Source organism: Suricata suricatta, chromosome 1 (genome assembly GCF_006229205.1).
Source record: "Suricata suricatta isolate VVHF042 chromosome 1, meerkat_22Aug2017_6uvM2_HiC, whole genome shotgun sequence".
NCBI classification, from domain to species: Eukaryota; Metazoa; Chordata; class Mammalia; order Carnivora; family Herpestidae; genus Suricata; species Suricata suricatta.
Window position 1 is genome coordinate 84,023,676 of NC_043700.1, and position 23,630 is coordinate 84,047,305.

At 36.2% G+C, this 23,630-nt stretch overlaps 1 long non-coding RNA gene across 1 annotated transcript; it reads left to right on the top strand.

The window, feature by feature from the left end:
* Positions 1-2,319: 2,319 nt before the first annotated feature.
* On the top strand, positions 2,320-7,453 carry LOC115271635. Its single transcript, XR_003900045.1, has 3 exons — positions 2,320-2,393; positions 5,539-5,620; positions 7,344-7,453. It is a non-coding gene; the product is annotated as an uncharacterized LOC115271635 (long non-coding RNA).
* The last annotated feature ends 16,177 nt before the right edge of the window (positions 7,454-23,630 follow it).

Sequence of the window (23,630 nt, forward strand, 5' to 3'; positions counted from 1 at the left end):
CTCCAGGTGTCCCAGGGCTCCTGTTAGTAGCAGCCTGGCTTGTTGAAGTCTTGTTGGTGTCCCCAACCTTTAAGAGTGAGGCAAACACAGCCTTGATCCCTGGACCTGTAGTGGCAATGACAGCTTGATCTCTGAATCACTTTGGGGTCATTATTACCCCTTTTCTGACAGATAAGCCATGCTCATAGCCAAACAGCTATATGGCGTCACACTGCAGAATATAAATCCCACAGCCTCTCTTCTCCTTCAGCTGAATCTGTTCATATAATCCTATAATCTCTCTAAGAAATGATAATCCAGCCACAGCCTTGGTGTTCTCTTCAGAACATATCTTCCTATTTTTTATAATATGGGCACACTGAGAATTTTATAAACCTTCAATTCCTGGTTCCTTTTTGTGTAACAATTCCTTCTTCAATTGCATGCAGTCAGAAGGATCTAGGTCATAGGTTCAAAATTTTGCTTAGAAATTTCCCCAGTTAAATATCCAGTTACATCATTCATAATCTCCATCTGCCCCAAACACTAGAACACAAGTGATCCTTAGCCACTTTTATAACAAGGATTATCTTTCCTTTAGTTTCCAATGACCTGTTTCTCATTTCTGTCTGACATATCACAGAATGGCCTTTAATGGCCATATTTCCACCAACATCCTGTTGATGACTATTTACATATCCTGTAATGATGGAGGCTTTCTATTCAGCTCTTCTCCCTTCTTTATGAGCTGTCAGCAGAATTGCCTTTAATGAGCACATTTCAACACCTTGAACAAAACACTGTTCTACCAACAGCACCTTCACAGCAATCTAGGCTTTTTTCTAGCAGACATCTCAAAACTCCTCAACCCTCTACACATTAGCCTGTTCCAAAGCTGCTTCCCCATTTTTAGGTATTCGTTATAGCAGCACCTCATGTTATATAGTGCCAAAATGTGTTCGTTTGTTCAGGCTACCACAGCAAAATACTAAAAAATTAACAGCAGAAAATTTTTAAAGTTTTGGAAGCCAGAAGTCCAAGATCAAGATTCTGACACTTTCAGTTTCCAGTGAGATCTCTCTTCCTGGATTTATGTGACCAGCTTGCAGTCAGTGTCCTCCTGCTCTCTTTGCTTGTACAGAGAGAGAAAGAGGATGAGAGAGAGCTCTTTGGTGTCTCTTCTTATCAGGTCTCTAATATTAACGGATCAGAGTTCCACTCTTAAAACTTCATTTAACTTTAAATTCCACCCACAAAGATTTTATCTCTAAATACAATCACATTGAGGGTGAGGGGACACAAACATTTAGTCCATAACATAGCCCAAGGACAAAAAGGCAGATTTTATGATTAGAAGCAAAGTGAGAAAAGTAATGCATGTGCATTAGAATATTTCAGTAACTGAAAGAAGGCTAATGTGAACAGCAGAATTGGTAAGTTTGGACAAGTAGGAGATAAGAAAGGATTTCAATGGTATGGTATAATGAGAGCCTCCATATCATGATTTCTGGACTTTATTTTAACTGAAAAGAAAAATGATAAAGGCATTAAGCCAGGTGGCACTACCTTGCAATAATATGTTAGAAACATCACCATGTTAACTGCATTAAAAACAGATTAATGGTGGGTAATAGAGAGCCAATCATATGTGGAAAGCCAACAAGTAAAAACCAGGCAAAAATATAAACAAAATACAAATACAAAAATATAAACAAAATACAAATACATAAATAATTAATATAAGTTATAATATACTGGAACTCTGTCAATAAAAGAAGTGCTAATAAAAATCATTAATGTACTACCATTTTTATCTCACTAAAATTTTATTTGATGGGCCCAACTAAGAGAAAAATCAATCAATACATTGAAGTTATATTGATTAATTATGATAATTAGTTGATTGGTTATAATTAATTAATACAATGTTACATTATTGCTATGTGAATAATATAAAAACTGACAAAGCAAACATTGGGTTCAGCATCTCTGAACACTTGGATGTGATCAGGACAAGGGATATTGCCCTCCTTTTTCCATTTCCCAGCTAGCGCCAGCCCTCCAGGGGTCATGTGGAAATGTGTTGGAATGATTTTTGGTGTCATAATGCTGGCAACATTCTACTGGCAGTTGTTTGAGTGAGCATGGAGGAAAACTAAACTTTCTGAAACAATCTGACAACTTCCACACAAGGAAGAATAAATAGCCACACTCTAATGCCAACAGAGCGCTAATTGAGGATGTTAGGAGTCAATGGGAAGACCACAGAGCAATCATTCTTTCCTTTTCCTTGGACAAGAGACCGTTCTAGAACAGAGGAAGCCAGAAGCAGCCACATTTCAGAAATGAGAAGAAATATACTTCTGAAGAGAGAAAATGCTTGAACAAATGGACTATGAAGAATTATTGGAGTGGTAATGCCTGAGAAATCTGCCAGAGGCAGGCATAAGGCTTAGAGAAATGGGAAATATTTCCTCATAGAAAATAGATTTTCATGTAGTGGTAGAGGGTTTTGCATTTGGTTTTTGATGATCTAATTCATATTTTGTACACTATCTTTAGTCAAGCAAAATAGCTTGACTAAAGAGTTAATATCCTGTAATTTCAGTTCAGTGAAACTATCCTAAGGAAATTATTAGGAAGTCCAGGAATTCTCCATATATTAGCAGTGTTATTTGGCTTAAGAGTGGAAATGATTACTTATACCCTAACTACCCACATTGTGTTTTCCAAAATGTCTTATTGACATTAACATCTCAGAATACAATGATTGGAGAAAATCTGTACATATTTACCTAGAGCTTATAACATATTATACGTAAGTGTGCATATTAAAAGGAAACCTGCTAACATATTAACAATGGATATCTCTGATAGGTAGTATTATTTGTGGCATTTAAAAAATCTTTCCATATTTTTAAAGCTATATAATGATTATTTTTGCTCCTTATTTATGGTTATCTACAAAATAAAATATAACTTTTATCATTGTAAAAGATGCAAACAACGTTAAGATATGAAAAGGACATACTTTGTTTAGAAAGAGGCATTTCTGGGGATATTACATAGTTGAAACTTTGGGTAATTCAAGCCTAAAATATTTTAAGACAAATTTTTCAATAGGAAGGCAACCAGGAAGTCAATATAGAATATAGAAATTTCTAATCATAACACATACATCTACAGGATGTATTTTCTTCTCTGATGTTTTTTACTTTATCTAAATAAAACTATCTAAATTAAAGGCTTGACCTTCATCATAATAATTTAACTTAGTTAATTGAATCCCAAAGTTTCTGTTGCCTGGCAGCACTTTTCAGAACTAGCACTGGTTCTGCTATTTAATGAATTCCTAGATGATATTGTTATAAGATAAAATGTGTTCAAGGTATAATGATAGTTAATGTCAAAGTAACAACCCAGGTGTTTTTAAAAAATTCCTGGGAATTCCAGTGCACGTTAAAAACAATATGATTTAAAAGATGCACTAAAGAAAAAGGAGGGAAGTGCATATTTCTATATACATCTAAAGTGATGCAAGCTTGTGGCAACCGTAAAAACACAGTATACAGTGAGCATGGTCAGCTAGTTTTTACATTCAGAGTCGTGGTAATAAAAAAGTCAATGTTTTATATACTGTTGTGTTGTCAAATGCAATTACACTGCATATATAGCACAATACAATACTCCCCTCTCTCCCTACACACATTTTATTACCTTCTAGTATCAATCACATATCCCTCTGCAGAATTAACCACTTAACAGTGTGTGTGGTTGCTCTCAATCATTGATAATATGATTTTATATGTGCATAGTATATCGCATTGCCTATGAATAAGAAAAATACATTAAAATATGTATAAATAACTCTCCCTTCAACGTTTATGCTAAAAATCACTTTAATACTCCAGAAAAAAATCCCCATGTATGCTTTAACAATTGATTGGTTTATTTGTCAGTTCCCGTGATAGAAAATTTAAGGATTTAGTCACAAGAATATTCTCCATAGAAATCTGTTCTCCAGAGGCACCTGGGTGGCTCAGTCGGTTGAATGTCTGACACTTGATTACGGCTTAGGTCATGATCTCACCGTTTGTGGGATGAAACCTCCGTTCAGCTCTGCCCCGACAGTGTAGAGGCTGCTTGGCATTCTCCCTCCCTTTCTGTGCCCCTCCCCTGCTGTGTGACAGTGTTCTTCTCTCTCTCTCTCTTTCAAAATAAATAAACATTAAAAAATAATAAAATGTTAAAAAAAAACAAATGTGTTCTCTAGATCTGCATAATTGCTTCCATTTATTTTACCTGCATGTGGATAGAAATATGTTGAGTATGCAATTTCATAAGTTACATAAATTTGGTAATAAATTTCCTAAAAATAAAAAAGATATGGAGAGAGAAGAAAGCTAGCTTTACCTGTTGAGTTAGTATAATGTAAAATACTCATTAACATAGTGATTTTCTTAAAAAATAAGACCAGTAATCTACTGAGCTATGCTTAGGCTTCCTTAGAAGCCATTTTAAAAAAAGTTATAGATAATACCTATATGACTAATACCTTATTAGTCATATAATATAATAAGACTAAATTATTATCTTTATGAAATAATGGTGAAATTTTTTCCTTAAAATAAAAGAACAAAAAACACCAGTTTCAAAAAAATTAGCTAAATATCTATTTATGAAAAAAGACTTAATTACAAATTTTTCCCTGAAGAAGCAATTTTAAAACTTGTGATCCCACTGTCTTAAAATCTTGCCTCCTCTAAGTAAGTTTCTCCTCTAATGTGATATTAGGTACTAGCTATTTATTTTCAGTATGATTCAGGTTAGTAACTTACTACATAACTGATATTTCAACAATTAATAAATTCCTATCTACTTTGCAATTTTCCACAATCATGGTGAAAATGCAGTGATTCAACCAACAAGATGTGTCATGGACAGAACAAAAAAAATCACCAAAAGGATCCAAAGAATTTCTATTGATCAAAGTAAAGAAGTTTGGCCATGGAAATTCTGCTCTGCTATTAGAGATTACTATTGATGGCAAAATCTTACATCATTTTTCCAACTTTATATACCTTGTATTTGACTTTTAATTATGATCCTTACCTCAATCTTACTTAGAAACAAATAATTTTAATTGCATCAGCTTGCTAAGGACTACAAACATTCTTTTTTTTAATTTTTAAAAAATATTTATTGCTTTTTGAGAGACAGAGACAGAGTGGGAGTGGGGGAGGAGCAGTGAGAGAGGGAGACACAGAATCCAAAGCAGGCTCCAGGCTCTGAGCTGCCAGCACAGAGCCTGATGAGGGGCTCGAACTCACAGACCAAACCACGAGTTTATGACCTGAGTTGAAGTCTGACGTCCAACCAACTGAGCCACCCAGGCATCTATTAAAAAATAGAACTTTTTAAGAAATAGAAAAATTTGGATTTATGTTAAAGATGAATCTGGGTTGCTTTTGTCATAGTTTTCAATAAGTCAACTGCAATGACTCAGTCCTTGAGTAGGAATGTGCTGCACATGTGTGTTCACAATTTTTGTGTTTCTAGAAGAAAAAGGTGCTTAACAGATGGAGCAATATTGAACTTTATGCAGAGTTACATTCATCTTATGCACAAGTCCATGCAGCAGGTAAGCCAACTTGACAGTTTAATTCCACATTAAGATAATGCTGGAAGGGTAATCCTGTTCTCACTGCAGGATAAAGATGCCTGTATAGTAGCTTTGGCCTACAAAATTGTTAGCTATAAATTTTTAGCTGGCATTATGAGCTTCTTAACTTTTAAATCAGCCTTTTCTTAGCATCCTATTGCCAACAGTAGGTTATTTTCTCTATAAACCCCTCTAACCCATTATATTTTTCTTTGTCAAATCACTTGGCAAATATACCCAAAGCAATAAAATCTGCTTTCCATTTGGATTATCTTATTCTAGACATACTAATCACGTGCATGTAAAAGACACAGAATGAGTTATAAATGGAACAATTTTGTTTATGAGGGTAGATTTTTTAAAGGGAACCCGAAGGGTTTTAGTTTAGCTGTATTTAAGGATAAAAACTTCAACTGCTAGCTTGCATGAAGATAAATGTTCACAGTATTTTATGAGGAAAATCAAAGATGAAAATACCTCTTTATTTACTTAGTTTTTAGAAACTAGCACCTAAGTCATTGTTCACCTGTATTTAGAGCCCGTGAGTTTCTTTAATGGAGAGTTTATATTCTGCCGCTGTGGAGGGGCCAGACATGAGCACAGAAAGATGAGCTCTGAGAATGCTAGAGACTTGTTTGGCCTGCCTTTGTCACTTAAACATTAGCTCGATTTCTGGAGTTGAAAGCTAACAAATGCTAACTAAATTGTTTGAAGGACCAAACATGTTTCCTTTTAGCTCTTGGTTTTCCAAATGGAGAAAAAACTGTCTTGGATCTTTAACACTTGGGTGGAATCTAATCTTGAAATCTATAGATCCTGCCATCTTTTTATGCTTGAAGTGGCTGGTTGACTCTGAAAAAAAGTTTGAAGCCCTGTTATACTGTCCTGATTCCAACTGTAACTACCTCTCTGAGGTTATTTCTATTTTTTTAATATCTCAGTGTCCTGTTTTCTATTTTACTATTTTTAATGGAATCGAGTTATTCATGGCCCATCTTTCTTTTTTTTAACCTTTAAAAAAAATGTTTAGTTATTTTGAGAGACAGAGACAGAGTGTGAGCAGCGGAGGGGCAGAGAGAGAGGAGGACATGGAATCTGAAGCAGGCTCCAGGCCCTCAGCCGTCAGCACAGAGTCTGATGCAAGGCTCGAACCTGTGATCAAGATCTTGACCTGAGCCAAAGTTGGACCCACATCGACTGAGCTACCTAGGCGCCCCTGGCCCATCTTTCTTCTATGTTATTCTTTTCAATTAATTACTGTAATTAATTAATTAGATTAGATTAGATTGACACAAATCATCTCATTTTATATATGGTCACATGTATAATTTTTATTTTGACTATATTACATTTTTAAATCAACACACTAGTTTTTAGAACAATTTTCAGTTCATAGCAAAGTTGAGTGGAAAGTACAGAGTTCTCATATACCTCCTCTCCTCCCCTCACACATTGACAATATTAATTTTTTTCTTGCTTTGATTGGATTTTTCAATGTAAGCATCACAGGATATTGTTTTTTAATTTATATCTGTAGAAGCAAGAATGTTTATAATGATTACAACTATAAAATTTATCTATATCCATTCATAGCAATTTTTGGGTAATGCCAACTTCAATGAAAGAGATTTAAAATAAGAAAGATTCTTAGACTCTCTTACAACGCAGGACAGTTTCATCATCTATTCAATGTCTTTCATAGGCAGAAGGGAGAATGGCAGCGTGCCTGATGTGCTTTTGCTAATCTCCACCAGTTATCTCCTTAACGAAGACCAGATTTCCATACACATGCTCTGTGAGTCTTTTCATCCAATAGTGTAAACTTATAATAATATATTTTAGGAGATCTAAAAGACTTGTTTTTCTCCATTACTCGGATTCTCTATTATAAAGGCTATACATTGTGATCTTATTTGAACAGTTATCCTTTCTGCTTTATCATGCTAGCTGTGAATTTAGGCCATATAAAGGTCACTGTCTCCATTCTGTATGATCATTAACACGGGATACATTTGAAATAATAATATCATTAATAGCATTTAAAAGTTAATTTAGGGGCACCTGGGTGGCTCAGTCGGTTAAGTGTCCGGCTTCAGCTCAGGTCATGATCTTATGGTTCATGGGGTTCGAGTCCCACATTGGGCTCTGTGTTGACAGCTAGCTCAGAGCCTGGAGCCTGCTTCAGGTTCTGTGTCTCCCTTTCTCTCTGACCCTCCTCTGCTCATGCTGTCTCTCTCTGTCTCTCAAAAATAAATAAAACACATTTTTAAAAAGACCAAAACATTTAAAATAAAATAAAATTTAACATGTATAAGCTTTTTACAAACATTAATTCAGTTAATCTTCATATTATCTAATAGCAATTATTTTTATCCAAGACTGTTGATGAGGACCAGAAAGATGAGTTTACTTGCCACCTAATTAGTAAGTGATAGAGGCAGGATTCAAATCCAAGATGTCTACCTCCAAAACTTATACTCTTAGCCATGAAACAGTCAGAGGTGGTAGGAAGGAGATACGAGGCATCAGTCAGTGTTAAATCTTCCAAACTTCTAGAAGAAAGTCCATAATCAGATTAGTCTACCCTTTGTTATTTTAATATGACTCCAATATGTTTATTTTTGATTTTTGTTCAATACAGGGTTCATGACAACTTGGGGTCCAAGAACAACTTCTCATTGAGACCCTGATATTTCTTCTTTTTTCAAACTTTTTCTAGAGTCTGCACATTAATAAAATGTGTTATTTATTATAAATATTTTTAAGTGAAACATAGTGCATAAAACTCATTTAAATCAGCCCCTCATAAAATGTTTACTGCATTTATTTTTAATATTTGTTTATTTATTTTGAGAGAGAGAGAGAGCACATGCACAGGAGTGTAAGTGTGCACAGGGGAGAGGCAGAGAGAGAGGGAGAGAGAAAGAATTCCAAGCAGGCTCCATGCTAATCCAGAGCTCAATCTCATGAACTGTGATATCATGACCTGAGTTTAAATCAAGAGTTGGACTCTTAACCAACTGATCCACCCAGGCACCTCACTGTAATTGTTTCAAAATTTCCTTATAGGCAAGGTAAAAGAAGAATCCTCTTAGTATAAAATTGTATAAACTTTTTTCTCTTATTTTTAGAACCATAGGAAATTTTCTGTAATCTTAAGATTATAATCAGGACATTTTTATTATCAGGTTAATTTGAGTAAAATTACATCTCTTACTAGTAAGTGAGACTTAAGTAGAATACTGAAAGTTTGGAAGAATGAGACCCTAATTTCCATTAAATAAGATACTTTCAACATTGCCTAAATATTAGAATTTTTCTGGAATCTTACTAGAAAATATACAGACACACAGATTTTATCATAAGAAAATTTTATTTAATTGCTCTCTGATAGAGCTTGAACATCATTTTATTATTAAACTGTTGCACATTTACCTTTTGATATAATGTACATATGACAAAATACATTCATTTTATTATTAAAATTTCTTTAATGTTTGTTCATTTTTGAGAGACAGAGACAGAGTGTGAGTGGGGGAGGAGCAGCGAGGGGGAGACACAGAATATGAAACAGGCTCTAGGCTCGGAGCGGTCAGCACAGAGCCCAAAATGGGGCTCGAACTCATAGACCACTAGATCATGACCTGAGCCGAAGTCGGTTGCACAACTGACTAAGCCACCCAGATGCCCCAAAATGCACTCATTTTAAATGTTCAGTTAAGGGGCGCCTGGGTGACTCAGTCGGTTAAGCATCCGACTTCGGCTAGGTCATGATCTCACAGTCCGTGGGTTCAAACCCCGCATCGAGCTCTGTGCTGACAGCGCAGAGCCTGGAGCCTGCTTCATATTCTGTGTATCCCTCTCTCTCTCTGCCCCTCCCCCATTCACACTCTGTCTTTGTCTCTCAAAATAAAATAAAGACATTAAAAAACATTAAAAAAAGTTCAGTTAATATATTTAAAAATGCTAATATTTGTGTAACCACCACACATCAAAATTTATAGAATACTTCTATTTTCCATTATCTCCAAATTTTTCTTGTTTCCCTTTGTACTAAATTTATCCTTTGTACCTATCTATTCTATTCCTGGCACACGCTTAATCACACATACATAAATCACAGATTTGTTCATATTCACTACATAATTTGTCTTTCTTGGCCTAGAATTTCACATAAATAGAATTATACGGGGCGCCTCGGTGGTTCAGTTGGTTAAGTATCCAACTCCAGCTAAGGTCATGATCTCGCAGTTCCTGTGTTCCAGCCCCAAGTTGGGCTCTGTGCTGAGAGCCCGGATCCTGGACCCTGCTTCAGATTCTGTGTCTCCCTCTCTCTTCTCCTCCGCCATTCACACTCTGTCTCGTGTGTTCTCTCTCTCTTTCTTTCTCTCTCTCTCAAATATAAAACGTAAAAACATTTAAAAAATTATACAGTGTCTGTTTTTTTGTGTGTAGCAAAACACTTTTGAGATTTATTCATGTAGTATATATTCATAGTTGACTCTTTCTTACTGTACAGTATTGTGGGTTTATATTAAATTTGTGTGTATATACACATGCAAGTACATATTTATGCATATACACAAACACATGTATACATATATACACACATTATATATATAATATGATAATATAACATATAATATATATAATATATATATAATGTTTGTGGTTTTTAGTTCTTTTTAAAAATCTTTGCCTACCCTGAATACTCTATGTTACAGAAAATTTTGCTCATATTTCTTTCTGGAACTTGCACAGCTTTCTTTTTTATGTTTAAGTGTGTGGCCAATTTAGTTAATGACTATTTGGAAAGAGAAAACAGTTAAAGTACATTTATTTGGCCATTCCACCACTATTTAGTAAAAATATTATTCTTTGCTTATGGCAGCATTGTCAAAAATCAGTTAATGTGATCTGGGGAAAGGCTTAGTTTTTAGTGGATTGAGCAGAGAACAAGGTAGATTCTGGTGGAAGTGAATAGTGTATTTCTATCTCTGAATTGTTCCATTTGATCTATAAGTCTATCCTACTGTGAATACTACATCACTTGATACTTTGAAAATGGTCTTAAAATACATTAGTGTAATTCTTCCAACATTGGTCTATATCAATTTTATTTTTTAGCAATCTTAGGACTTTGTAGTTTCACACAAATTTTAGAATCAATCTGTCAACTTCTACCAAAACAAAACCAAAAAATACCCCACAAACTTTTGGGGTGTTTTTGATTGGGATTATGCTCAATATATGGACCCATTTGGGATGAACCAAGAACTTTAGAATATCATTTATTTTAATCCATATAATTGGCATCTGTCTCCACATTTTATGTCTTCTTAAATTACTGTCAGAAATATTTTGTAATTATTAGTGTATTGGTTTTCCTTGAATTGTGTTGAATTTATCCAAAAGTATTTTGTCTTTTTTATGCTTTAAAATGGTATTTTTATTTCTTTTACTGATTCTTTCCCAATGTGTGAAAAAGCAATTGATTTTTTTTCGAGGTTTCTTTGGATATTCCATCAATGATAAAATCTTGCTTTCTGTGAAAGAAAATATTTTTACTTTCATTTTTTGCAATAAGCATGCTTTGAACTTACGTTTCTCTTTTGTTGCACTAGATAGAATCTCCAGAAATGTGTTACACAGAAGTGGTGAGAAGGGACATCTTTGCCTTCCTCATCTTAGATGGAAAGCAGTCATTCATTCATCACTAAAGTATAAAGTTAGAAGTAGGTTTTTCAAAGATGCCCATTATCAGAATGGAAAATTTCCCTTATATTCTTGGCTGACAGAAAATTGTTATGAATAGATGTTGAGTTTTGTTACATGCTATTTCTCTATCTAGTGATATGATCATATGTTTTTTTCTAATTTATTCTATTAATATGATAAATAAGGTATTTTTTATCTTGAAATACTAAACCATACTTACATTCCTGAGAAGGAAGATCTTACTTTTATGATGTTATTATTTTTATATACTACTCATATGCATTTCTGAACGTTTCATCAAATATTTTTATGTCTGTTTTTATGATGGTCTCCTGAAGTACAATTTTCTCAACCCTGGGACATAATCATGCTCTTATCTGGTTATGCTTCTTCTGCATGGGGACCCAGAATATGCCATTGGCCAGAAAGCCTGGCACTGTCAATAGAAATATTTAGTCCTGCTGAGATGATCCGGAATAGTTGTTTTAAATGGAATCAGTTATGTCTTTGTTGTCTTATGTCTATCAAACCCACTAACTATGTCACTGGGCAATGAAAATCTAAATAAAAAGGCTGAATTTCACAGGAATGAGATCTCTATTTCCATTACACAAGATGTTTTCAACATTGCCTACATATGCTGCAAAAAATCATAGTTACCCAGGTTTCATTCCAGGAGTTTTGACTTAATTGTTATATCTTTACTTAACTGAATATTTTTTATTTTTGCTTCTGTTGTTCTTTTTAATCTCCTCAAGTGATTTTAATGGAAAGCCACATAATGGGAACAACTTGTTTAAGTCCAATGAGTTACAATTACTTTTTATACAACACTGCCAGAGAGTTATCCTGTTCCCATGAAGGCAGTTAAATAATTTGGAGAAGTTGATATATCAGTGCAGCTCCCAGTTGACTCAGTCAGTTAAGCATCTGACTCTGGATTTTGGTTCATATCATAATCTCATGGTTCGTGAGACTGAGGCCTGTATCGAGCTCTGTGCTAATGGCATGGAGCCTGCTTGGAATTCTTTTTCACCCTATCTCTCTGTTCCTCCCTTACTCTCTCTCTCTCTCAAACAAATAAGTAAACAGGGGGAAAAAAAGCTCATATTAGCAAGTGAAGAGCTAATCCTTATAATCTTCTGATCACCAATGTGATGCTTTTATGACATGGTCAGTTAGGTGCAGCCACAAGAAGAGACATGGGAGAAGCTCAGGAAACAAAGTTTATTATACTTAGAGGTTCTAGAGACAGAAGGATCTGTGCCACATGCAGAGCCACATCCAACAAAACACCAGGGTGGTTAGGAGATGGGAAAACAGAAAATAAGGGGAAGGATTAGGCCTTTGTTTTTATTCAGATTTCCACATGAAAGGAAAGGTAAACAGGGTAGTATGAACAGTTTAGGATTGGCTAGTTGGAATAAATTTTGCAGATTTAGGACCCTAGGAGTAGTCCCCAGTTGCTTGGCACCTGGCCTGAGGAACATTAAGGCAGAGGATTATTGTGTCCTTGGGGTACAGAAGCCAAAGGTCTATGGATTGATTAGTTTGCATATTATTGATACACACCAGGCTGGACCTTCTGCCATCTCTAAGAATTGCCTAGCTCAAGGAAGGACAGTCTCTTCCAATCCAGAAAGGGTTTCTTCAATGTGAAACTACTACAATATACGGAAAATTAAAAATATGTATAATACAACCAAAATTCCTTTTTTGTTTGTTTGTTTTTGTTTTGTTTTGTTTTTACCCTGAACTGATGATTTCTCAGGCCAGTATTATGGTATTTTATTTTTTTAGTTTAGTACATTTTTATTTTTGAACCCTTTATTCATATTAATTAGATGTCCTTTCAAAAGTGAAAAATGTGTAATTGATAACCCCATAAATTGACCATGTCCCTACTATTTACATGATATGATTCCTCTCAAATTTTCCTGAGAGAGACTTAAATCCATTTATATGTAACTTAAAAAAATATTTAATATTGTCAAAATAAATTTTTAGGCCCAAGATGGAGCCTCTCCTGCCTAAGGTTCCACGTCAGGTAACTGAAACTTAGTTAACTTTTGTGTTTTTGTAAATGCTCTACTTGCCCAGAAGTACATCAGTTAACTAGTCCCCAAATGCCAAGCCAACTCTTGGCCATCTCCCCCCAAAAATATATATTTTCTATTTTCTCTTTCTTATTCTATTCTTATTTTTATAGGATATTCTTTATCCTATAAAAATGACTTGGCTTCCACCCCTTTTTGCAGTTCTCTGAAAGGAAACTGTTCACTTCATGAAATGTTACATAACGTTTTTCTCTATCACATAAACTGAGTAAAGAAATCATTTTTCAGAAATTTTTGGCAATGAGGAAAAAAGATCTGAAGCTAATTACTAACAACCTAGAGGACAACCAGATACAAACAAGGTACCAGCCAATGCTTTCAGCTTATTGTTCCTCTTGTGATTACTGAGGGCTGTGGGTAAGTCACTCTCTAAATTAAGCTCTGCTCTTTTGCTTTTAGCTCTCGATTGAAGTAAATTTTATTTTATTTTTTAAAATTTTTAATGTTTATTTATTTAATTTTGAGAGAGAAAGAGAATGAGCAGGGGAGGGAGGGAGGGAGAGAGAGGGAGAGAGAGAGAGAGAGAGAGACAGAGAGAGAGAGAGAGAGAGAGAGAGAGAGAGAGAGAGAGTCCCAAGCAGGCTCCATGCTATCAGCACAGAGCCTGACTCAGGCTTGAACTCACTGTGAGATAATTACCTGAGCCAAAGCCAAGAGTCAGATACTTTACCCACTGAGCCACCCAAATGCCCTTAAAATAAATTTTATTTAAAAAACAACATTTATACATAACCTGGTGTCTAGGAAATGTTCTGGGATTTGTTAAAGTCCCCCAGAATGTCCCAGGGTAATTGTATTAGGAGTCTGCCTCAGGTGGCAGTGCTGTCAGACTTACAAAGCCTTGAGGTAAGTCCATAGCATAAGCTGCTAGGAGACTTGGGGAAATAAATTAAGAAATACAGGCTGTTTTGACCATCAGAATAAAAATCTAAGAATGTGAAGATCAGACTATTAAAAGCCATTAGGGTGTCTGCCACTAAAGGAATAAAGGAACCTTCTCCTGAAAGGCATAGTAGATGTACTGCTAATGGGAACCTTAGAAGCCAAAGCCACAAAATTGGTGAGCATGGGTTGAGCACTTAAAAGCTATTAGCATGCTCTCCACCTAACTCTAAGACTCTTGTGATAAGATAAGTTGGTTATGAAATGGGTTAGATTGACAGTAGATCACCCATCAACCTCAAAAAAATTTACATTCAACAAGGTACACTGTAAAACACCACTAAATCCTCAACTGAGTAGCATAGTCTTCTTAGGTATTAATTTGGCTCTGAAAGACCTAAAGCTTTGCTAAAGAAATGAAATCATTAGGTTCCAAAGAATTGGACCCACTATCTTCCAGCACGTCTGCTTATTTTAAGTTTCAGAACTGTGGTCTTGGAAACACTAACTATCCCAAAATGGCAAAATCCTACTAAGACAATCTTAAATTACTATGGTCATCATGGGGAATGTTCTAGTTAGATAAGAGTATTCATTTAAAAGCAAAAATTCCCAAATCAAACAAACTGAATGGGATCCTATTTTGATTGGCATGCAGAATTCTCTAAAGGGCTTCAAAATTCTAAAATAGCTTCATTGAAAGATTCATTACAAAAGGATAATGAAAAATTAAACACATGGGAGGTATACCTAAAACAAAAGAAAAAGACTGATATGACTTCTACTACTTCCCTTTATCCTCCTTTCTCTGAGTATCGTCTGCTAATCCTCTGTCTGAATTGCCTTTCCACTCTGAAAAGACTATGAGACCATTTAAACAAAAGTCAGTTTTCTACACTTGATCTTAGCCAAAAGGCCGAGAAGCGATAAAAGTCAGTTTTCTATACCAACATCCCTATATCTACCCTTGAAGGAGAGCCCCTGTGTAGACATGCCCCAGGGTTGTTGGGACTCTGAGGGACTTTCTAGTAAACTGCTCTTGGTTATTATCTTAAGCAATCCAGGGAAAACTAATATTAAAATTAGAGAAAAATCTTGCCAAATTCTAATAGATACCAGGTCTATAGTCTCTACTTTAACCCTACAGCTCCAGAGCCTGGAGGTGAGATGTTGGGAAGACTGGCAGAAGCCAGCAAAGGGTGATACTTCTTACCAGAGTCAGCTCTTCCTGACCTCTGTATTGTCTAGTCGAGAGAGGAAGGTAAAATTTCACATTCCCCCTTACTGGTTATCAATCCTTTTCTCTCTCATGGACAGCTATTGCCTTCTTGTTTGTCTTCCTCTATGTTCTTAGAACTTGGCTTGGTTTTCTGCTTGTCTGGGATGTGTAGGCTGTAGGTTCTTCTATAAACAGACAACTCAACCATGAGGTTGAGACCCAAAATTATGGCTAGACAGAAATGTGGGATGCATCTTGTTTTTGGCTAGTTATGACTGGAGAGAAATGTGGAGTGCACTGTATTTGGAGGTAGGGTCCTACTAACTATAACCAGCTCTCAGGGAATTATCTTAATATGATCGGGGAAAATAGGATAAAATAGAGAGGGAAGGCTTGGACCATAGTTCCCTGGGTGAGGCACAACACATATTTTAGAACAATGCTTCGAACATCTGATCACAGCAAACCCCCTTGGACCTAAGGTTCCTCTTAAGAATGTAACAGACACCACCTACTCCTCCTCAGATTTCCTGCAGGAATTTGACAAAAAGACCTGACCAAAAATAAGTAGACCATAAAACAAACGACCCACCAGGAGCAGTATGACCATAATCTACCTGTCATACAATAGAAATGAACCAGTCAAAAAGGAATAACTAGGCATTTAGAGTTATCTAACAAATAAGGGTGGAACCTGAGAAGGAGGGAAAATGGAAGGGGGGGGGCAGACCAGAACCGGATAAAACAGAGGCCCTTGCCTATAGTCCACAGGCATTCACTTCTGAATATCCCCTCTCTGCAAAGAGAGCTTTCATACTATCATTGCTTTCTGTTTTTAAGTTTTAGTTATTTATTTTGAGAGAGTATACAAGCAAGGGAGGGGCAGAGAGAGAAGGAAAGACTCCCAAGTGGGCTTGATTCTACATGGGCTTATCTCATGGATGATGAGATCATGACCTGATCTGAAATCAAGAGTCAAATGCTTAACTTACTGAGCCACCCCGGTGCCCCTCTTCTTACTTTCTGATCTTACACTGTAATAAACTTTTGCCTGCTGCTCACTTTATTTTGTGTACACCTCTTCATTCTTTGAAGCAGAAGAAAATCAACCCCAAGTATTGAGGTAAAGAATCCTACAATATTTAACCTTGGGAAAGTAACATCTTTTATGTTATGCCCAGATTCCAATATCCCCAAAGGCCAGAGACCACCAGGGAGACCGAGTCATGCACGCAAAAGCAAAGGGCTTTTATTTGGGCTTAAGCTCGGGTTCATAGACTTCACCAGTGCAGTGGATCCATGCTGGGACCCCTGCACAAGGGCTGAGCAGGGTTTTTATGGGGTTTGGGAAGGGGGAGTTACAAGAAATTGTGACAGGGATCCAATCATTATCCCATAACAGCATTAGCAGCAACTTTAACCATACACATTGTCCAGAATGTTCGTTACTTTTGGCAGGACCCAATCACAACATTTAGAGTATCTTTGAAATTAGCCAATTACAGAGTGGACCCAGGACCCCCACGTGGGGTGAGTAACTGGTTAATCTAGTATTAAACAACAGGTAACTATCTATGGTTTCCATCTACAGGCCTCACCCTTAGGAATGTGGAGGGTGGCTGCTGGCCTTTTCTGATTGGGTGTTGTGAAGGTGGTCTCTCCCCCCCTGGGCAATGTGTAACTGCCTGATAGTTTCGGGGAAACTGAAACTTAGGCCTTTAAGGTCAGAGGGGAAACTTAAAGCCTGTCATGGAGTCAGTTTGGTTCAGACCTGTGTCCTTTCATTTACACCTTCTTTGGAGATGTTTCTTGGATCCATGAGTTTGCTCAATACTACCAGGAATATTTACTGTGTGTTCCAGCTGAAACCTGACAAGTATATTTGAAATGATATTTTGTGGCTATAAATCGACTACAAATTGACCAGATTAGAAGTTGATATTCAAACCCTGATAGAAACTTTTTTTAAGACTTTTTCTCCCAAGCTAAATGAGACTATGTATTCTGAGGGAAAGAAAAATATCCCAAAGATAGAGTATAGATCTATTATATTGGAATTTTTTATGTTTACCTCAGCTGAAGATTTTATCCCTAATATAAAGAAGCAAACTGCACATAAAGTAGTTGTATGGGTGGGTTAGCCCCTTGATATCATTCAGGTTGCAACCTTCCTCTTTAAGAAATTAATGAAAACAAGCATCCTACAAATTGAGGACGACTTGTACAATTTATCTCACAAACTGTGAAAAGCTCTCCTATCTTTTTAGCAATCCCAAACCTCCACTATTCATCTCAAGAGGTTAGTAGGTATTGTAAAAATCTAGATTTAGGAAACAAAATTCCTCCTTGGAGGAACTTTGCACTATTCCTCTGTGCCTTTGAGATGTAAATGCTCTTCTTGGCTTCTTCAGGAATTGAGGGCCATCTCTTTGAAGTGCAAACTTCAGGGAGTTCTTATCAGAAGGAAAAAAGAAGGAAGGAAAAAGCTATTTGGAAACTAGATGACTGAAAAATCTTAAGAGTCTTTTTCATAAATAGAAATAAAAAGTTTAAGCAGGTAATAATGTATTCTCTCTGACAAAAACACAATTTGGATACCACAGTTTTTTTGTTTTGTTTTGTTTTGTTTTGTAAACTTGTGAGCATTGCATTATTATCCTGACTAATGACTATACTTTTTTTTTCAACTTTTACTTATTTTTGAGAGACCGAGAGACAGAGCATTAGCAAGGGAGCGGCAGAGAGAGAGGGAGACACAGAATCTGAAGCAGGCTCCAGGCTCTGAGTTGTCAGCACAGAGCCCCAGGCAGGGCTTGAACCCACTAACTGAGAGATCATGACCTGAGCTGAAGTCAGACACTAAACTGATTGAGCCACCCAGATGCCCCAGTGACTACAATTTTGAAACAGGGAAAATAAGATCTCTGTGTGTTGGTTTAATTAAAACAGGCATGTCTTTAGAGACCACAGCTTTGAATATAATACTTTTTATTCTACCTAGCTTTACTAAAAGTCAAATAAGATCACGTTATGTCTGTTACAGAATTTGTCAACAATAAAGAAAATTTAAGATGTTGGTTAGCTGTTTAATGTCTCATGAAAATTTCTTGAATTATCTACACATAATCATTAATAAGTAAATTAAATAGATGTAAGTAAAAGTTTATAAATGGACTTTTAAAAAATAAATATGAATCACGGTATGTCTGCTTAAAAATAGTTGCCAAAATCTTTTTGGCAACTTGTAACCTTAAAGTTATGCTGAAATAAGTTCAATAGTGAATATTCACTGAATATCTAGATACTTTCCAAATAAAATAATGAAATATTAATTACAGAACATAGGTTTACCCTCTTTTTTTTAACAGAGGAAATAAAGATATTTGGGTCTACAAGTAAACATATTTTGTGCCACATTGAAAGATTACTCTGGGGAAAATATATTTCTCTGAGGAAAATGTATTTTTAGAAATTATGAAACATATTTACAAATTTGCCAATGCTAGCCTAAGAGTCTACAAATGCTTAGTTCTTCATTTTCACTGGTAATTAAGGAGTCTAAGGATGAAGAATTCTAAATAACATATGTAATTAAAACTATTTCCTTAGAAATAATAAAGGAAAGCTCTCTATGCAAGGAAAGTAGGATGCGGTTTTGGTAAAAAAAAAAAAAAAAGATACAAAATATGGAGTTGTGTTTTATTTAAGGAAAAATGAATAACTTTGTCTTAACAAAAATAACTGATTATTCCAGAAAAGAAAAAGGGAGGGAAAAAATAGGGCAAGACCTAAATGGATATAGTTATAGAAGTCATAGAAAAAGAATCTTGAAAAACGAATATTTTGTGTGGTCAAATTGACTTGGATGCTAGCATGGAATTATTTAAATATCTTTTTAAATGTTTTCTTTAAAATTTTTTTAAATTTATTTTTGAGAGACAGAGATAGCGTGAGCATGGGAGGGTCAGAGAGAGAGGGAGACACAGAATCCAAAGCAGGATCCAGGCTCTGAGCTAGCTGGCATCATAGAAACTGACGTGGGGCTTGAACCCATGAACTGTGAGATCATGACCTAAGCCGAAGCCAGACACTTAACCAACTGTGAAAGACAAGATCTCGACCTGAGCCAAGGTGGGATACTTAACCAACTGAGCCATCCAGGTGCCCCTTCATATTGTCTTTATCAGATTTTTGATTACTTAAGAAAACTATGTCCTCTCAATTTTAAAAGAGTTAAGATTTTTTTAAGTCTATATTTTTTAACAAACTTCTCAAAAATAAAAATCTAAATGAAGTTTTTTTCACTTTAACTAACTTTGGGATTTTTCTAAGGACGCCTTGGAACATCACAAAAGGTTTGTTTGCTCTCCTTATAAAAAGAGAAATATTAAATTGATTAGGCTTATTTGGTATGTTCAATTACATAGAAAACATTGTCAAATAAGAAGTAGTGTTTAAACTTCTTAGATTATATTTGTATCAGTTTATGTTAATAATATCATTGTTCTAGACGTACAAAATTCTTAAAAATTCAATGTTTAATATAATGCTCTCAGTCATAACTCCAGTTATCACCTTAAAATGTTATGTATCCCAGAAATAACCTAATGTTTTTGTCATTTCCATTATAATGAACTCTTATCAGATCTTTAACCATGGGCATTTCCATATTTCATAACCGAAGAAGGTTCCATCTGATACTTGGTCTTGTGTAAATGCCAGTGACCTCAAAATTAAATTCACCAAGGAGAGAAATAATTGAAATCAGAGAAGATTGCTTCCTCCTAAGACATCACATCAAAAATATATTTTTTCTTTCCTCCTTCTTTCTCTGGCCATCCTTTTCTTAGTACTTACACTTGAAGGTCTTGCCCTTGTGTAAAGAGAGAATGCCATTTTTCTTATATATCAGGCCATTGCAAAATGGCCTAATCTCCAACCAACTGTTGGATTTGCTACGAATTGGTGATCCTATGGTTCTTTCTTTGGATCAAAATCTTTCCCCTTATTTTTATTGCCTGAGTTTGTCTGGAACAAGCTCTCTGGATAAATATTTCCAGAGAAACAGAGACCCAGAGACACAAAACACATAAACAGGCCAAGTGGCTTAATAAAATATTCCTCTTTTGGGGATAATTTCTTGACTTACTTGGTTCTAGCTGTTTTGGGTCATGGGGACATTGACTCAGGAATACTCTCTAAACCATGATCATTTCTTTGTTTCTAGTAATTATTATTATCTACTTAATATGCTGTGTTCTCTCAAAAAGTTTTAAATGCAGGTGGGTAGTCACTGGTCAGTGACAAATGGTCACTACAATGAAAAGAGGACAGAAAAATATATCCAACTCTAAGAATAGAAACCTGAAATTGCCTCTTGTGCAACTGCACTAAGACCTAAAGAAGCAATGGTCATTGTCATGCTAACACTGATATTTTTGAGTAAATCTCCTAAATGGTCAAGACAATAAAAGGGAGGACTGTTGAAATAAATTTCTAGGCCCAAGTTGGAGATGTTCCTGACCAGGGTGCCACATCAGAAAGCTGAAATTTAGATCATTTCATATTCCTTTAAATGTTCCACTTGACCAGAAATTCCATACACCATTAACCAATCCCCAAATGCCAAGCCAACTCTGGGCCTTTTCACCTCAAACAAGGTTGACTGTCAGCCCTGCTAATTAGATATTTTCCATTTTTCTCTTTTTTTGTCCTTTATCCTTTCTCTTAGGAAAGTTTCTTTAGCCCCCTTTTGCATTTCTTCAAAAAGATCTTGTCTATCACATGAAATGTTAAATAAAAATTTTATCACCCAAGTTGTCTTCTTTAATAATGTTTCTTAAGAATATTAACTACTGGAGCACTTGGGCGGCTTAGTCTGTTGAGTGCCCAACTCTTGATCTCAGCTCAGGTAATGATCTCATCATTTATGAGACAGAGCCTCATGTGAAGCTTCGTGCTATTAGCATGGAACCTCCATGAGATTCTCTTTCTGTCTCTCTTTGTTCCTCCTCCACTCATTCACTCTAGATCTCTTGTTCTCAAAATAAATAAATAAACATAAAAAAGAATATTAACCATTATAAAAGCAAATTTATTGTTATCTTAATCTTAATGAAATGGCTCCATGGCAAAGTCTATCAGTCAGAGCCTTTTCTTATAAGCAACAAAAACTAATTCCCAATGATTTAAGAAGAAAAATCCATTTTTGTTGAGAAATATTGACTGGCTCACAGAATTAATGGATGGGATAGACAAGTTAGGCTCAGGGGGTGCCTGGGTTGCTCGGTGGGTTGAGCGTCCAACTTCAGCTCAGGTCATGATTTTGTGGTCTGTGAGCTCAAGCCCCACATCACGCTCTGTGTTGACAGCTCAGGGCCTGGAGCTTACTTCAGATGCTGTGTCTCCCTTTCTTTCTGCCCTTCCCCTGCTCATGCTCACTTTCTCTCTCTCTCTCTCTCTCTCTCTCTCTCTCTCTCTCTCTCTCTGTCTCTCTCTCTCTCTCTCTCTCTCTTTCTCTCTCTACCTCTCTCAAAAATCAAGATTAAAAAAATAACAAAAGAAAAGTTAGGCTCAGAAAATAGGCCTGTACTAAAGGAGACTCAGATTCCAGTATCAAAGCTGCACTGATGCCATAGGAAGTGTCTGAGTAAGGAAAACGCCTCTGCTGTTAGACACTGGAGACTAGTGTGGTCATCTCAGCCCCTGTCATAACTGGGAAGTATTTTGCCAAGGTCTCTTCATCAAATATTGCTTTTTCTGCCATGGTCACCACATTCCTAGATAATTTTCTGTTGTTCCTCCAGCAGACACTTATGATTGTTTCAGACAGGTCCAGCTCAATCATAGGCTGCTGGAGTCCAGCTTCTGCAGGTCCAGGGTTCCCCTGAAGGATGACGGTATAGGCCAAAGAGAGAGTGAGAGAGCCTTCCATTTCGTTCTGATCCCCAGACAGGCACCCCTGCCCATCTGGCAGGCGTCTCCACCTTGTCTGGTTCTCAAGCTTTATTTATGACAGAAAGTACAAGGACCAGAAAGAGCAGTAAATGATTTCCCCATAAATAAGTTTTACAATTTTAGCCACAGGCACTCATGGTGTCATAGGTATTTTTATAAAACCTCAGGTCTAACATCAAGGAAATGACCTTTAACCAGAAGGCAAACAGCATTGTTTAGTAAACGTCAGTTTTGTATGAGTAAAGGTCATTAGGCTGTTTATAACTCTAAGAGAAAGTTCCCAGAAAAACAGGTTCTCAGGAGATACGCTTGCTCTCATAGTTCCAAAGATGATAGATACATTTTATTGCAGTAGTGACTATCACAAAGGGATTCAGGCCCAGAAGGTATTCAGTTATCAGTATTGCTTAGGGGAAAATTATGTGTTGCATTAGGGTGTATCTAGTTTACTTATCTTTTCCCTGACCCATTGCAATCATGCCTCAGGGACAGGGCAGGGTGCCAGGCAGCTCCTGACACTAATCAGCAAAGCATTTTAAGGTTTGGTGCCCAAGCAGAAATGAAAGTTTCAAGAGGGAAGATTTTGGGAGCTATCTGGGGGCAAGAGACCGTGCAAACTTGCCGTACCCTCACCAGGAATTTTCACTCTACTGGTGAGTTCACATAGCTCCCAACAATAGGCAAATGCCTAAGCCTCTAAGTAGACAGGGAAAATGAGACCTGTGCTGTACAGTGTTTCTGCAACAGCGGTCAATCCTTCTAATACTGGGTGGGGGATAAGGTATTGGTTTGGAGTGAAAAATGTAAACCTCACTTTCATCCATCTTGGCTGATTCTGTGGAGTAAAGAATTCCAGGTAAATGTGCCAGTTTGTCATCCTCACTACTGTGGTTCCTCATTCAACATCGTAGCACACGGGGACCATGGTCGCTTACATATAAATCAATTTTAATGTGCCCTCTTTCTAACTCCTGTCAAAAGTTCAGTTCAAAGAAGTGACGTAAAGAGGTCTTCTCATTTATTCGGAATTGTATTCCTCCTCTTTGTAATCTAAATTGTATCTTTGAAATCAGTTTATTCCTTGATAGTATACATA